General features: G+C 35.5%; 1 protein-coding gene across 5 annotated transcripts in view; it reads right to left on the reverse strand.

Moving 5' to 3' along the window:
* The window catches only part of RAPGEF6 (Rap guanine nucleotide exchange factor 6), a 191222-nt gene that overhangs the window by 105945 nt on the left and 67433 nt on the right, over positions 1-17844 (reverse strand). The window lies entirely within an intron of this gene.

The following is a 17844-nucleotide window of genomic DNA, read 5'->3' on the forward strand; positions in this document are numbered from 1 at the left end:
TCAAACTTCCGGACCATGAGATCATGAACTGATCTTAAGTCTGATGCTTAATCGACTGAGCCACCCAGGCGTCCCTGGGGCAAGTGCTTTATATGCAGACCCCAATACTGCTTTGCTTTTGGTTCTGCCACATCAATACAGGACCAATTAAGTCACAGCAGCAGGAGAAGAAGGCTGCTGGAAGAGACTGGTGAATCCTGGCAACAACCAGCGAAATAAAAATTTAAACAAGTAACTTTTTTTCATCAATTGGCAAAAAGAAAGCTGGATAATACAAAATATGGGCAAGACTATGGAGGAACACAATATTCTCATAAATTACTAATGGGAGTTATGAATTGGGACAGCCACTCTGGAGAGTGATTTGAAGAGTAGCCACTCTGGGAAATAAACATTAAGAAGTATTACATTTAAAATACATGCACCTATGACTCAACAGGTCCTCTTCCGGTATCTATCCTAAAAAAGCATACAGGTGTGTAAGGAGGAATGTACAAGAACATTCATTATAAACAAACTGTAACAGTTTAAAGAAAACCAACCATCACAAGAAGAATGGCTAAATTGTTATAGCCTATTATGGAATACTGTGCAACAGTTCAAGGTATGAGGTAGACCTGTATAGTCAAAGTTGAATAGGTCTCCTTGATACACTGATTAAAAAAGTAACTATCATTATAAATGTAAGACTCATTTTTTTAAAAGCCTAAAAATACCATTACATATTTTCTGGGTACAAACTTATCTAAGGGTGGGAGAAAAGATCTGGAGAAATATATACCAAACAATCAAGAGTAGTACTCTCTAGTGAAAGAGAAAGATCAAGGCTGGTAGTCCAAAAGGAATTTCAGCATGAAGAAAACATTCCTCTATTATTTCTATAAATAAATTATTTGAAATGTTTTCAAACCTGAAAACAAATATATATAAATCCATGTATGTGAGGGTAATTTTCTCTTACCTTCCCACTTAAAAAATGGCCACAAACATTGGAATGTGATAAAATTCTATAGCCCTTACTGTGTAAGGGTAGCTATACACACAGTAGTATACATTCTGGCATTTTATGATGAAAAACTTAAATAAGGGTCAAAAATGAGTTTTACTAGAATCCCTTATGAGAACATGGTAAGTGCTAACATACTTGACATACAAAGCAGAGCTAAGAATGAGCATGTAACTTAAAACCATCAGAAACCAAGTACAAAGTGACATAAATTAGGTAAAAACAAAAACTCTCAACATCAGAGCCTATACGGGAAGCTGAAAATGAGTGGAAAGTGAACTTACTTCTATGTTTTCACCCTACTCCTTTGAATGCGGTACTCATGCTCTCTCTATTCCTATTATGTATAAGTGTGTGTATGTGTATCTATATCTACCTACCTACCTATCTACCCATCTAGATAAGCTTGAGTGAGCATGATGCAATCAGAAAACAGTAAGGAAATCAGGGTAGCTCAGGTGGGGATATACATAGAGCCAGAAGTAGTATTTTTAGATTTCCTCTACTAGAAAAAAAGCTATTAAACAACTCTAAGCAAGAAAATGACTAGAAGAGATCTGCTTTTTAAAAAGATTACTCTAGCATCATAGAAGATGAAATGGAAGACATACGTATGGAGACATGAAACATTAGTCAAGGCACAAGAAGACAGAAGCCTTATGAAATTAAAAGCAGATTTATAAAGGAGCTTCCAGGACTAGAGAGAGTGACATGTCCTTGAAATATCTGCTGACAATGAGAGAGAATTAAAAATAGATTCTAAGGCCCAAGAAGCACAGTTTGGAACCTGTTTGAGAGAGACAGTCTAAAATTTCTCAAAAGCCCTAAAGGAAAAAGCTTTATCTAATCACAGTAGCCTTGGGTATGTTACACCAGCACTCTGCCTGAGGCAAGTCAAACTACAGCGGAAGCATGCGTGCCTAATTCAAATTTATTATTTTTACTAAAAGATGAAGTTTGAAGGAATACTGTTAAACAACAGTAAGTATTAGAGTTTTTCCATTCTAAGACACATGTATCTCCCCACTTTAACATTTTTAAAAGCAAAGAGCAGCTTTCATTCAATATTTGCATTTAACAGTAAGTTTATTTAAAGTATTGACAGACTTGTTGAGAAAAAAGGAAATCAGTTTCCTCTTTGGGCCTGAGTAGCCCAGTCAGTTGAGCTTCTGACTCTTGATTTTGGCTCAAGTCATGATACCAGGGTTGTGGGATCAAGCCCCATGTTGGTCTCAGTACTGAGCATGGAACCTGGTTAAGTCTGTCTCTCTTTCCACCTCCCCCTTCTACTCTTCCCTATTCACACTCACTCTCTCTCTCAAATTAAAAAAAAAAAAAAAAAAAGTTAAAAAGAGTGGGCAACGTTGAGACAAGAAAACTAGAATAGATGCAGTGAATGAGGAGGAATGTACCAGAAGATAAAGGGAGAAGAGTCATACACTGTCTAGTGACTCATGGTGAAGACTTTGGCTTATAGTCTGAACAAAGTCTGTTCAGAAGGGAGTGATCAGTTGTGTCAAAAGCTACAGACAGGATAAGTAAGATAAGGGCCAAAAACAAAACAAAACAAAACAAAACAAAACAAACTAAAAAACAACCTATAGATTTAGTTGTGTGTAAAAATGAAAACTGGGGTCACCTGGGTAGCTCAGTCATTTAAGTGACGGACTCTGGCTCAGGTCATGATCTCATGGTTTGTGGGTTTGAGCCCGGCATCGGGCTCTGTGCTGACAGCTCAGAGCCTGGAGCCTGCTTCAGATTCTGTGTCTCCCTCTCCCTCCGCTCCTCCCCAACTTGTGCTCTTTCTCTCTCTCTCTCAAAAATAAACATTAAAAAAATTTTTTAAGAAAAAAAGAAAGAAAATGGAAGCATTTCCTTGACCTGTGACCCAAGAGCACCTAAGAGAAGGCAAATAGAAGCCAAAGAGGTAATGCCTCTTCCATCCAGTAAACAGTTCCTTTGGGCAAGCAATTTCCACAGACCAGGAAGGTGAATTCTCAGTCACTCAAGGAACATCAACCTCCTGAAAAAAATCCACACACACTCAACTAAGAGAAGAACTAAACGTGAAGAAAAAGCTAAGACAACAATGAGGTAAATGAATGGTATCCATAAAAGGAAAACAAGTTATTAAACAAGGGTGGTTGTGAAAAATCATCAGTGGAGATTTCATAAATGATTACTACAATTAGAAATTTAAAAGATGAAGAGCAGAACAGCAACTGGTCACAAGTGGAGAATCAGTGAGCTAGAAGATCAGACTGAAAATGCATGGAATGAAAATAAAGTATGAAACAAATGTTTAGAGATATTTTGGATAGATCCAGAGTTCTAACATCTGGAGCAATAAGACGAGAACTGCAGTTTTCAAAAAATAAATTTCCCATAAATGAATACCCAGGGGAATCTTCAGCTAGAGAGAGACTTCCAGGTACCAAGAAAACAAAACAAAACAAAAATTACAACAATCCATGGTAAAACTTCACAGCATAAAAGATAAAAATAAAATCCAAAGAAAAACACAACTAACCACAAACAACAAGAAAAACAGATTGCTTGACAAAGGAATAAGAATTAAAAGGAGTCCAGACTTCTCATCATTAACACTGGATGCCAGAAGACAAGGCATTAACTTTTTCAAAGTGCTAAAAAGAAAAGACTTTAGATTTATTATTTTATATAATAAACAATTATTTTATAAATATAAAGTAAGGCATTTTGAACATTTAAGTTCATCTACTCCCCTTTCCCCCTTCTCTTGCTGCTAGAACCACTTATTCTGTTAAGAACATAAAAGAATTCAGAAGTAATGAAATCCAAGTAGTAGGGTGGGCAAAATACATGAATTAATAAATAAAAATCAGTAGGATGTACTGGAAAATCAAAAGTACCAAGTATGAAAAATTAATCACAGGTTTAATGTGTTTAATCACAATCCAGAGTTAAAATTCCATCAGGAATAACATGAAAGATGGGGGAGGGGAAAAGGAGACATGTACTCTTTTATAAATACTTAATTTACATAGTCAAGTACTAATCACAGAATCCTGCTCAGATGGTATTTGCTGGCATCGAATCAAACCTTAAAATCTGATTTTTTTTAAATCCCCTTTGGCTCTTCTACACTTGTTAAATCTTAAAAGTTGATTACCAGTACCACCAAGGTCTATTTTTTGTTGTTATTCTAAAAAAAACAACCCCTATATCTCATTCTTGATTTTCTTTAAAGCTTATTCATTTGGTCTCATCCATTTCCCTTCTGTATGTTTTAAACCTGAGTAGTGTCGCCATCAAGCATCCACAAAGCATGGACCCCACAGGTGGCATTTGTACTACAGAGGCCACCCTTGTCTTACCAGATAGTACAAATGAAGTGTATACCTATGTTTCTTTCCATCTCTTTACATTTCAATCAGTTGTTTGATAATGAATGTCAATGTCTTTCCAGAAGCTGCATTTAAGAAAGATAGGCAGTGAGCCATCTTTCAGATAAAACTGTATACTACGACGATGCTATCCTAGTATTTCTCCCTTAGTCACCATCAGTAGGACAACCTTTAAACAAAGACATGATTTCATCCTAGGAAATGCCTCTATTGTGCCTGTCTCTATTCAACAAAACCATAAGGAAATCTTAACAGAGTCAATTAAAATGTTACTAACACATTTAGTTTTTATAAGACAAAACTAAAAATTCATACTACTCTGTTTTTGTTTTGAAATTTACATAACAGGAAAGAGAACTTGAGTGGCATCAGATTCCAGATCTATATAAACAGCCAATATAAACAATACAATTTATTAAATTACACTGTATATTTTCCTAAAACCTAGCATGTCCTTTTGTGTAGCATTCTGCTTTACTGTGAGTTAATGTTTGCTTTTAAAAAAAATGACAAATATAACAGATGCTATCTTAATGTCTCAAGCTACTAATAGTTCAGTTACTACTATTTTTAAAATGCTTAAGAACACTATAAAAAATTTTCATATAGTTCCTTTTAATAATAATTTTCTTCATATTCCACTGGTTAAGAATTACCCCGTCTTCCTAAAATTTCTGTGTGATAAAAATTTGTATAGCATAAGCTAGAGATTAGACTAACATAGCTATATACATCAACCACTTAAAATGAGGCAATACAATGCCATCAACTTAAAGAGTACACTCACAGAAAAGTACAGAAACAGCTATAACCAAATGATTCAGTCTGAAGACAGTACACCTCAAATGCATTACATTTTAAGTCTACAGATTATTAAGAAGGTTTTTTCATATCCTCTTAGAGGTACATTAGGACACTTCAGAGATTCCTTTAAATTGAAAAACAAAATGGCCATGAGATTTAGCTTTTAAGACTGCTTTGTAATTCTTATTTTTACAGTTTAGAAAATGTAACAGCACAATAAGGCTCATTTACAATTCAAAATAGAATTTAAATTTAATAACTAGATTATATCAATCTCTAAGAAAATAATACACATTACTTACTTTGGAGGCCCATGGCTGAAGACAATTGGCATAACAGCGAACAAGAAAAGCCATTTCCTGGGCTGGAAAGGGTAGTTTCCTTTTCAAACCAGAGCCACACGGATGAGTATGATGACAAAATTCTGTTAAGTTTCTTTTTACAAATCATACGCCATTTGCAGTGTTATATAAAGGCAGATCCCAGATCTCCAAATCCCTTTCACACTGAAATTAGGAGCTTTCAGTAGCTCAGAGTATTGTTCTAAATAACTGCAACAGTTTTCATCACAAGGTTCACTTTTAACAAGCAAATCACAGCAAATTAAGATGTTTACATTTCTGGCTCAGCACATACAGACATACACATGCTTCCTCAGGCACCTGGCACAGACATGCACAGCGGTAACACAACAGTTAATACTGTATCAATCAGCGCAAATAAGGCAACATGCACCAAATCTGTGTTCCTGGATCCTGAGAAACCTTTCCTCTCTGTAACACAGCTTTGTCTCTTCTTCAACTTATTTCATTCTGTAGAGCAAGCACTGCAGTATTTCTTCTGCATCAGAAGCAAACCAGAACACTGTATCCTTAAAATGAAAGTTTCTTCTTGATATTCTTAATCACCAAAGGTTTAAAAAAAGAAAAAACCGTTGAGCAAGCAAATGGTACTTAAAAGATAGATATGCTCTAACAGGTTTGTCCTGGAGAATGCCTGAAAATCTCCAAAATTAAAATGTTCTCTTTTCACATGCACTATTTACAGCTCAGCAGTATTGCTTCTTGTTCTAATGCATCAGTAAGACAGTAATGTTGATCTAACTCTGGCTTTTCTGGTTGAAAATTTATATAGGATATGACACAAAAACCCTACATCTTCTGCTAAAACAAGACTATATGTTAGTGTTTTAATTCCTACTGTCCTTGCCTGTTTCACAGCAGCTCCCTAAGGAGAAGCTCCTATTGATTCCATGCTCTGCAGTAAGATGAAATATCTAATAAGAAGGAAAGAGAGTGGGAGGAGAATAGAGCTAAAAGGATGACATCACCTGTATAGAAAGCCTTCAGAAACTGCATTAGATCAATTGGCTACTGTATCTGCAGATGTAGCCCAAAAAGCAATTTACTGAGAACACACAGACACACACACACCCTTCCATGAGACACGTCAGCAAGCTAAATTCTATAAGAAAAAAAAATTGGCAAGCAGCACCTCTCTATTTCAGTTTTAAAAAATCCATCTTGATTTTTAATTCTGTACATTGATACATAGCTTTATTTGGGAAGCAGATTTCCTAATATTATTATTCAAATTTAGCACAGGATTGTCCTCCCAAGGGAAAATAATTAGCTCTGGTAAGATACTTGCGTTACAAATACATAAGGCAGCTCAGTTCTCAGATATCACACATGTATTTGTTACACTACTCATTCAGGGATTTCTGCCTGCAAAACTTCCCATTTATCAATTAACTGTTCTAAAACGTATAACCTTCAAGATACTCTAAATTAACATCAAATATCAAAACTAGCACTAAGGTTTTCTGTAATTAGTACATTTAAGTGGAAACAATAGAATTGCATTTTGCAAAGGAAAGCTTTTACATCACAGGCACAACAGCCGACTTGCAGCATGTACCAACTCCTCTGAGGAAGAATAATCTATGCAATATGGTACTTTCCTGCAGCCCAATGCTCAATTCCTAGAAAGACACAGGAAGCCAGTAAAACTCAGAAGCATAAGAGAAGAATGAAATTATAACTGCTTAAAAAATTGAGCTTGGACGAAAAATTAACCTCATTTTGCTATAAAAATTACAGAAAAAAAATTTTTGCCACACCCTGTCCAATCTAAAAACACAATTCCTCTAGTACCCACCCTTACTCTTCACAGTTCTGCCACAAGGCATCTACTGCAGATACTCCTATGAGGAGCTTGCACTTAAGGTGGTAATGTTGCCTCCCAATGGCGAAAAAAAGACACAGTTTCCAACGGTAAAATGCTTGGTACACCTTCAGACAATAAAATTCTGAGACTTACAACTGATGAACAAAGCAGAGGAGTACAATTATTTTGCTTTATTAACCTAACACTATTATGAAGACAAGGGGTATGCAACGTAAGAGAAGAAATTATAGCCTGAGAGATAGGTGTTACTACAAAGGACTCCACTGTCAAAGAAACATCTTGTCATTAGCACACCCCCCCCCCATACCCCAAAAAAGAGGTCTTCAATACCTCTGGGCAAAGTATGAGTCACTTTCTCAACAATACTATGCTGCCAATCTGAATTATGCTGTTACTTACAAAACTACAATTAACTTTAGTAAAGCTAAATATTATTCTGAACAAAGACAACTCATGCTTTCAAAATATGTGATCACTTATGAATCAAGATTTCTATAAAACTTAAGAATTATGTTTTCTGCAAAAACTTCAAAGGAATACATGTAAAAATTTTGCGTTTAAATGTAAAATTAAATTTCAAAAGTACAAATGAGCATGAGTAGCTTTCTAAACATAAAACATGGAAAATATATAGAGGCTGATTTTTCAAACACCAATATATTTTTTTCAATTATTTTAAATAAACTACAATGAGTTGGGAGTTTCACCATAATGTTAAGCATTCAAGAATAAATTAGCTAAAATCTAATTTTAATCACTCATTTTTTAAAACAGAAAAATGATAGCAGGCACTGTATGTAAATGAAGCCCAACAATTCCTAAAGATAAATTTCTAAAAGACAAGCCTTTGTACATAAACATCTGTAACATGACTTAAAAGAGTATTTCAGTTTCAGTGGGAGATAATAATTACATTCATGTACAGTACCAACAGGATAAATTATTACCAAATCAAAAATAAAATCATAATGGTCACGTTTCCCCCTTTTTATAATAAATCATGCTGATAGCACACAAAGAAGGACCTCAAGCTGAGCAAGGGAGAGCTATCTCTTAGCTGCTTAAAGAAACTGCTGCCCTGTGTGTGAAATGCAATCCACTAAAAGCCATATGTTAGAAACTACTATTGTAAACACCAATTCAATAAAGCAACAATTCTCTTTTCCTTCAGTGTGGCCTGGAAGTGAAGATGACATCACCCTTTTCCTTGTTCTACACATCATCTCATACTATGTGCCCTTCTAGGGAACCCTATGGCGAATCGTGCATGCAGACTCTCCCTGTGCAACAATACCATGAAAGAAACAAATAGGCCAAGTCCTATATTCAGCTATGAATCCACCAGCACTCTGATGGTACACCAGACCACATTACTTCTTCAGAAAGAACAACATGACCTCTTAATTAATGAAGGAAGAAATAAACATCTTTTGAAGAGAAGAGTCAGTAATTTGTCAAATCACTAAAAATATGATCAGGTGAAAGAACATTTTTTTCACTTCCATCATTTTTAGAATTTTATTGTGATCTCATTCCATTATCTTACCAACTCAAATGAAGTAACTGCAGCAAGGAGAATGCCCTGATCTACACATTATCTAGGAATCATCACCACAGGATAGCCATTTAAGAATACATTTCCCCTGTACATCAAACGCCATAATGCTAAGCCACATAAGATGAAATCTTTAGCTTCAGGAGGATCCTCTGCACCACCATAAAATAAAGCAATCAACCTATATTGGCTTTGAAAGCTTCAAAGCATTACAAAGTTATTTTTATAAAAATCTAGATGCTATATAGCTAAGATATAAAATGTATGTTAACTGTATAAACTATATCTAAACAAAAATACAAACCAAAACATCTGAACTCATATTGCATAGAAAGCCAAAAATGAAGTTCTGATAGATGCTAAACTAGAAGTATACTTTGTACTTGATAAGCAACAACAGTGAAAAGGAGGAGAGAAAAGGTCATTAGGGATAAAGGTAAGGTATCAGAGAATATACATTCCAGACACAAAAACAAAAAAACAACAACAAGAAAAACCAGGTCATAGTAATGTCAGGCAAAGTCATACCGTTTATTTCCCATCTGCACATTGAAATACTGCAATCACAACTTAAGAGAAACTGACCTCAAAAGCATGTGAACAAAAGAAAAATTATGGAGTTTCACAAAATAAAATAAACAGGCTACTCATTTCTGTATTTCAGTTTTATGTATTTGGTCTTCAAAATATAAATTGCTAAATGTATGGATTTATATAGTAAAAACACTTTAATCCTTTTGGAAGATGAATGACCATTTACCGTAATGGCAGAGGTAACATACAAGCCCTTTTAAAAGATCACAGCAAGCTTTCCCACCTCTTCCTCATCCCTTGCTTAACTTGAACATTTGAAATGAATCTTCATTAAGTTACCAGACATAGTTAACTCTGATTACTGGTGCCCCTCAGGAATTCCTGATTTCAAATTGCATTCTATCTATTGGTCAGCCTTTCTGAAAATAGGGAAGCCAGAGTATCAACACTCTCCTCCTATTCTTTTGTAAGAAAAGTGTGCTTCAGCACACGATCATCTACGTCCACTAAATGGTCAGCACCATGCTGTTGAAAACTCTGTTAAAGCTACCAGCAGGACACATAAGCACTATGAAATATGATCCTTCCTTAGGGAGTGATCAAGGAAGAAAAAGCAAAGGAGAGGGAAGCCTTCATCACCAACTAAGGTGATGTAAGCTTCTATAATTAGAATCAGTGAAACTGAAGGAACAATAAAAAGGCACACCACGCTTCCACTTTCCCCTACACTGTGCAGTTATATGAAGCATTTTTCACTCATTCAATCACCTACACACACATGCAAATAAATACATTCTATGTGTATAGTAAACAGTCAAATGTGCTATACACTACATGCAAAGCTAGTGTAAAGTTTTAAAATACTGTATTTTCTTTAAAAATGAGGTCTACCCATAATTAAAATAGAGCTATATATAAAGATAAGTGGAAAAATAAATCTCATTTAAAAGATTAAACTATTGAGAATATTCTCTCCATCTGAAGATTCGTGGATTATATTTGAGACCACCTTTAAATCACTTCTCTATTTTTTTTTTTTTTTTTTGAGAGTGAAAGAACAAGTGGTAGAGGGTCAGAGAGACAGAATCCCAAGCAGGCTCCGCACTGTCAGTGCAAAGCCCAATGTGGGAATCCAATTCCTGAACCATGAGATCATGACCTGAGACAAAATCAAGAGTTGGGTCACTTAACTGACTGAGCACCCAGGCGCCCCTCACTTCTCTAATTTTAAATAATGCATTTTCTAGTACTATAAAAGCCAAATGCTGAACAAAGCATAGTTTCTGAAGAGATAACAAATCAAACTAAAAAGCAATAAAAATCAGCATTAATGTGTTTGCTATGTCTCAGTAGTTATAATTCTTCCAACCCAAATGTTCTTGAAAATCATTACCTTGGGCCACTGGTATATATTAATATCAGAGTTGCTTCAATTTTTTTTTTTTAACGTTTTATTTATTTTTGAGACAGAGCATGAACTGGGGAGGGGCAGAGAGAGAGGGAGACACAGAGTCGCAAGCAGGCTCCAGGCTCTGAGCCATCAGTTCAGAGCCCGACGCGGGGCTCGAACTCACGGACCGCGAGATCGTGACTTGAGCTGAAGTCGGACACTTAACCCACTGAGCCACCCAGGCGCCCCGTATCAGAGTTGCTCCAAACAATCTTCAGAAGAGGTTTCATTAGCAGCTACTGCATAAAGTTTCAAGTAAGTTAAAAACAATTGTCCAATTCTGGTTCCCTGAGCAGATCCATATGAATGAGTGTCACCTTAAAAGACAAAGGAGACCAAAAGAGCACACCCTGCACTCCTTGAGCTCCCAACATTCCTGAAGTTCATAAAAAAGTGACTGATCAAGACAATTTCTTAAAACAACCATTTAGAAGTTAGCAATACTTATGTAGAGCCTTAAAAATAATTTTTATATCCTTAATCCAGTAATTTAACTTCTACTAATCAACCCTAAGAAAAAAAAATCCAAGTCCAGTTAACTCATAGACGTTGTTTGTAATAGGGAGAAAAAGTAGAAGCTGCATGGGAATCCTATGTTACACTCGTATGATATAATATTAATATTATATGTTTTGGGAAAAAATTGCATGTGTAGTAGAAAGGTAGGAGATATAAAAATTCAGCACTGTCTAAATTAGAAGATCTGAATTAATCAAGATATATTTAAAAATCGTTAGCAACACTAGCTATCTCTGGTTTGAGGATTAGAGCAAGTTTCTCTCTTAATGTTCTTGCATGTTTTTACATTTCTACAATGAGCATTTTTTCTTCAGAATTCTTTTTTAAACTGCTCCAGGCAGGCATCTGTCCTTAGTTCGATTACAGTATCACCCCTTTGCTTTTTCTCTGTCCATTGGTGGACTCATCACCCTCTAACTAGGTACAAGAACTTCCTGTCAAGAATTCCACATTATTTCTCAGGAGGCAAATGGGAAGAATTTTCCTACTTGGAGATGTTAGACACTCATGAATTGAGAGGATAGTCCTCTTCTGTAATGAAGGTGCAAAGCACCACCGCTATAAAAGCACTCTGGAGCCTTTATAAAAGAGGCCTAACAAAGCTACCTAGCCCTTTCCATCATGTGAGCAGACAGTGAGAGGTCAGAGTCTGTAAGCTGAGAGGCTTTCACCAGAACCCAAACATGCCTGCACCCTCATCTTAAAATTTCAGCCTCTAGACCTGTGAAAAATAAATTTGTGTTATTTATAAACCACTCAGTCTGTGGCATTTTGTTACAGTGGCCTGAATGGACTAAGACATCCTCCATAAGGAGATTTCAGGAATCATGTGTGGACCAAAGTCCTCTAATTTCTGATGAGCTTTCAGGGGGCAGGATCTCATTTCTTACCACAGGAATGGCTTGATAAATAAAACACTCACAGTCTCTACCAAAGCAGAACACATTTTGCTAAAAAACTTAAGATGTCACATTCATGGACCAGTACAAGAATAGAGCCATTATTCAGGATACCAACATAAAGGTGGTTACATGATCTGATCCTAATAATCACCTCCTATTCAGGTGTACTGACAATTATGTCTTAATCTTGCTAAATATGCTCTGAATCCAAACTCAACAGCCTGCACCGCAGGAGAGCAGGAAATTTAAGATGAAATCAAAGAGGGTGCAGAAGAGGAAGAGCTGCATGCCTCATTATAATTTGTGCACCTAAAATCAGATTCTAGAGTATCATACCATACCTACCACCTGCATACGTTCCCAGAACAATGAACTGTAGAAAGAAAATCTATAAAGGTGACCAAAAGGAAGCCCTCTAAATTTAAAACCATGACCCATGATGCTTCCATGGAAATCCCTCTTTCCATGTGTCTTTTTGCGAACAGTTTAATGGTTCCACTTAAATGCAGGTGCCATGATGGAGAAAGAGAAAAGCATGACCAGTGGCTTATCCTGTGCCTGAGAATGTAAAAAGCAACATAGGGGACAAGAAAGAAAAAAATGTGGTCTACTGAGGAACGTGGGACCTAGTTAAGAGAAGATAACAAGCACACCAAACAACCATACTGTTCCTTATTCAAAAATATAGCAGGAGCAAGGAGAAATCAATAAAAAGGGCTCTAATTTCATAAATGAAGTACCAGAACACCAACAAGATTTTTTTAAACCTTTGAAGAATGTCCCTATTTACATTTCAGTTATTGATGTTTTCACAAAAATGAGCATGAATGTTCTCTGGTATTCTGGAAATTCATTTCAAGTTAACTAAAGGCATACTTGGTGCTTGACTTTGGTGAAACCAAGATACTTCCCCCTTACTGATCCTGCTTTAATTTTACCATTTAACTTCACATATATACACCAGTATTAAAAATTCAACTCGTTACATTTGAAAAATTTTCACCACTGATGGCAATTAAAACACAGCAATCAACTTTATGTAAAAAAAAATACAGACATGCAGGAAATTCTTAAATAAGTTGTTTACTCTGTTTTCTGGAAGGCACAGTAGGATACCATTCTGGACAAAAGGAGGAAATGTTAAAATTCAAACTGCTTCATCAAAGGACAGAATTACCTTAGGTAAAGAAGGCTCTAAGAACAGGGAGAGAGAAAAACAGGACCAAAGGAAAGGACCTCCAACAAAATAATGATGCTAGAAAGCTAAAAAAATAAACTAGTGCCAAGTGAGGAAGACATTTAAAAACCAACTAATCTCAAACTTTTTATTTTTTTTAAAGTTTATTCATTTTGAGAGAAACAGCACATGCAAGCAGGGAAGAGGTACAGAGACAGGGAGAGAGAGAATCCCAAGCACACTCCACGCTGTCAGCACAGAGCCCCACGAGGGGCATGATCCCACAAACCACAAGATCATGATGCAATCAAAACCAAGAGTCAGATGCTGAACCATCTGAGCCACCCAGGCACCCCTCGAAAATATTTTGTGTTCATTATGAAATAGACACAAAACTTGCCAGAAATTTAAAAGGATAATACTACATATAAATAAAAACTATTTTCTTCCCATGTCCGAGGACTGTTTTGCAATTTACATTTTAAGACACTTGAGCTAAACTACTGGCTTTGCTAACTACTATCACAAAGAAGCCCTTCAAATCAGTAATCCCAAAACCAGTGATCAGTTTTTGGCAGACATCTCCTGTTGTCATTTAATTGGACTCGAGCTACTTACTGTACACAGAAAAGCACACTTTCAGTGACTTTCATATACATTGAGTAACCACTTTACCTCTTAAGGTTGGACAAAGAAATTACCTTGTTTGAAGTGAGCTACTATGAATACACACTACAAAAATAATTTGGGTGCGGTGAGGACAGCGGCAGTTGGCTGACTATTGGTTGTCCTAACCTCAAGCCAGCTTGATTTTCTTTTTCCTTTCCCTTTGCTCTAATTCTTTAGCTTGTTTTTGATTATATTAACATATTTAAATATCTTTTCAATAACTTTTTTTTTTAAGTTTATTTATTTATTTTGAGAGTGAGCGAGTAGGTGAGAGACAGAGATAGGGAGAGAGAGAGAATCCTAAGCAAGCTTCACACTGTCAGCACAGAGCTGGATGCAGGGCTCAACCTCATGAATCGTGAGATGGAGACCTGAGCTGAAACTGAGAGCCAAATGCTTAACTGACTGAGCCACCCAGGCTCCCCAACATGCTTAAATATCTTGGATGTATTTCATACTCAGCTACAGAATAAATAGGAAAATCATTTTGTAAGCAACAAAAACAAAGACTGAGTATTTACAATAACAAGAGGAATAGAAGTTGCTGACATAATGAAAGTTTTTCAGAGCACCAAACACTAGGCAGAAACTTTTACATAAATTCTCTCATTTAATCCTTTCATAAATTTATAGATTATTTATGAAAACAGATGCAGGAAAGTTACAAAATGTGCCCAAAGTTACACAGGAATCTAAAGAAGCTGATGGGGGAAAAAAGGCAATCTCATTTTGAAAGATAGTAAGTTCAGAGGACACAATGATGATGGTTCTGTTCACATTTTCAAGGCAAGTATCTGATGTGAGAGGTGGACAACTGAACAAATGATTACAATACAGTCTCATGAAAGATCACAAATATATACATGGGATACAGAGATGTGTACCTAATTCTTCCCCAAAATCACAGAGGCTTCCCATGAAGTGATATGGAATTGAGTCTTGAGGACAATTAAGATTTTTGCCAAAAAGACAAAAAATAAAAGACCATTCTAAGTAAAAGGAACAGTATATGTAAAAGATGATTATACCAACAGGTTTCTAAGCCTTCAACACATGCATATCCACACATATACAGTCATCATATTGCAATATAATATGTATATCAAATATCATGCTGTATACTTTAAACTTACATAGTGTTTGTTATATGTGAATTATATCTCAGTAAAGCTGAAAATAGGGGCACCAGGGTGGCTCAATCAGTTCAACGTGTGGCTCTTGATTTCAAGTCAGGTTGTGATCTCATGGTTCATGGACACAGTAATTAATTAGGTATCTTTTAATGAAGAGATTATGAAACACTTTCCAATTTAGAAAAAATTTTCCATATCTCTTAAAATGAAAAAAATATTCCTTTTACAGTGTAAGTGGGCTGGAGTAGTATGAGAGATGCTATTACGAGAGTTCTAGAAAGAATGGCAGTGAACACTAAGGCAATCACATGGAGAGACTGACAGGTGAGGAGGGTATACATCTTGAAACATTTGAAAGGAAGTGTCTAGAGATATTACTGACTGATTAGACTATGAGTGTACAAACATGTTCCCATGTACTTCAGCAACCACCCAGTAACACAGGCAGACAAATATTAACCTCAGTTTCTGAGCGAAAGCAACCAAAGCATGAAGGATTTAGATGAAATGCCCCAATCATACGGAAAGTAAGGAAGAAGTCAAGACAGATCTCCTGTAACTGCTTGACTATTTCCAGTTGGCATAATTACCCATCTTATTCACTGATTACTCCCAATCACCTTTTTGCTATTTCTAAATATGAAACACACCTTACTCAAAGATCCAAACCTTAAAATATTCTCACAGAGAGCATCTGAAAACATTTAAATTTGTTGAAAACTCTGAGAGGAATACCCAAAGAAGTTTCAAAAACATAACTGTCAGGAATGCTCTTTTAACATTAAGAAAAACAACCTTTCCCTTTCCCATTATGGTTCTCATCTTCACAGAAAGCAATATATGACAAAAATATGAAAATAATTCATAAAAATAAACCATTCTTTTCAATCATTCTAAGCGTTCAGTTACAGAATAAAACATGCCAAGTCTTTAGTACCACAAAACTTTGATGTATAGGTTATATACTAATAATACTTATGACAAAGGATAGTAACAAATTATTCCGTACATCTTTAAGAATTTTTGACCTTCAGCAGTTTAGCAAGAAAAGGTTGATGATAGTTTGCAAATGAAAAGATAAACTCAGCTACTGTCTAAAAGAAAAAATGCTTCCTTTTGATCTCTCTGAATCGCTGACAGAAGAACAAAAGAAGTAAAGGGCCCCAGAGTAGCCATAAAACCAATTTTCTACTGGATGTTTTCACAAATACTAATTAACATTTTTGCTACACAGCAGCATCCTTATCTAGACCAACTATCAATATATAGGTATTTGAACAGACACATAGGTTTTACATACTGGTGACTTTAATGAAAAGTAAATGAAAAACTCTTATAATCTTTTCCAAGTTGCCTGAAATATATCCCTTTTAGAATCAAAAGCAAACACACACTATTATTTCAAGAAACAGCAAATTCAAGTATCATGACCAAAAATCTAATCTCATAGTTATTAACTACCCTGAATCAACTTAGCTCTTCCCTCTGCCAAATCCCTGACAGTACTTAGTAGGCTGAGTACTTAAAACTAGCAATAGAAGCCTTTAAATGCAACAATGCCACACTTCACTTAGACTCATCAAATGGACTAAATCCCAAGCAGTGTGCCTGTTGCTCTTTCTGGTCCACTCAGGAACCCAGCATAACCCCAAGACGACAACTTTCAGCACACGTGAGAGTTACAAGTAAATGACATGAGCATAAGCTATAGCTACCTAGAGGAAATACAGAATCTATTAGGCTTCATGACATGACACTAAAATAATCTAAGAACACACTAGAGCTGAGACTGGAGTAAGTAATCCAAACACACATACAAACTATGCACTCTAGCTCATATAAGGAAAACCAAATAATGCAATTAAAGGTACTTTAATTTAGAAATTCTACTTCTTAGAACTTTTCTAAAGAAACCAATAACTGGACACATGTAACCACAAAGATAATTAGCGTTAAAAAAAAAAAACCTAAAAATTCTGAATGACCAAATATTGGGGAGTAAATAAATTATGACAATTATTATAATGGAGTATTAGGACACTATAAAGAGACACTATTAAGGGTAATGTAAAAAAATTTTCTTTAAGAGCATTCAAAGATGTTCAGATTACACATGTAAGTTTTAAAAAGTTATAAAGCAGAACACATGTTTAAGTTTTACAAGTTGGCCAAAAAGCTTATATATTTATCTTTAGGTAGAAAGAACCTTTATCCAAGAATATACAAAATATCGTCAACGGTTACATAACTGGGTGGTAATGACTAGTCACCTTTCAATTTTTCTAAAACAGGCATGTACTACTTGCATAATAATGCAAAACATGTTCATTTAAATTAATTCTTTATGGGGGAATTTATTACATAAAAAGAAATTATTTTTTTAAAGAAATGATTAAATAAAAAGAACAGGAAATGAACACTGTGTACCTCTGGATGTGGTAAAAAAAAACAGGGGATCATTTCATGTAACTCTTTGTTGTTGGAAATAGAATGTATGGAATCAATGAAGTTAGGCAAAC

Source organism: Lynx rufus, unplaced genomic scaffold, assembly GCF_022079265.1.
Source record: "Lynx rufus isolate CCGP_SWC_20201006 ecotype Redwood Valley unplaced genomic scaffold, mLynRuf1.p SCAF_1, whole genome shotgun sequence".
Classification (NCBI taxonomy): Eukaryota; Metazoa; Chordata; class Mammalia; order Carnivora; family Felidae; genus Lynx; species Lynx rufus.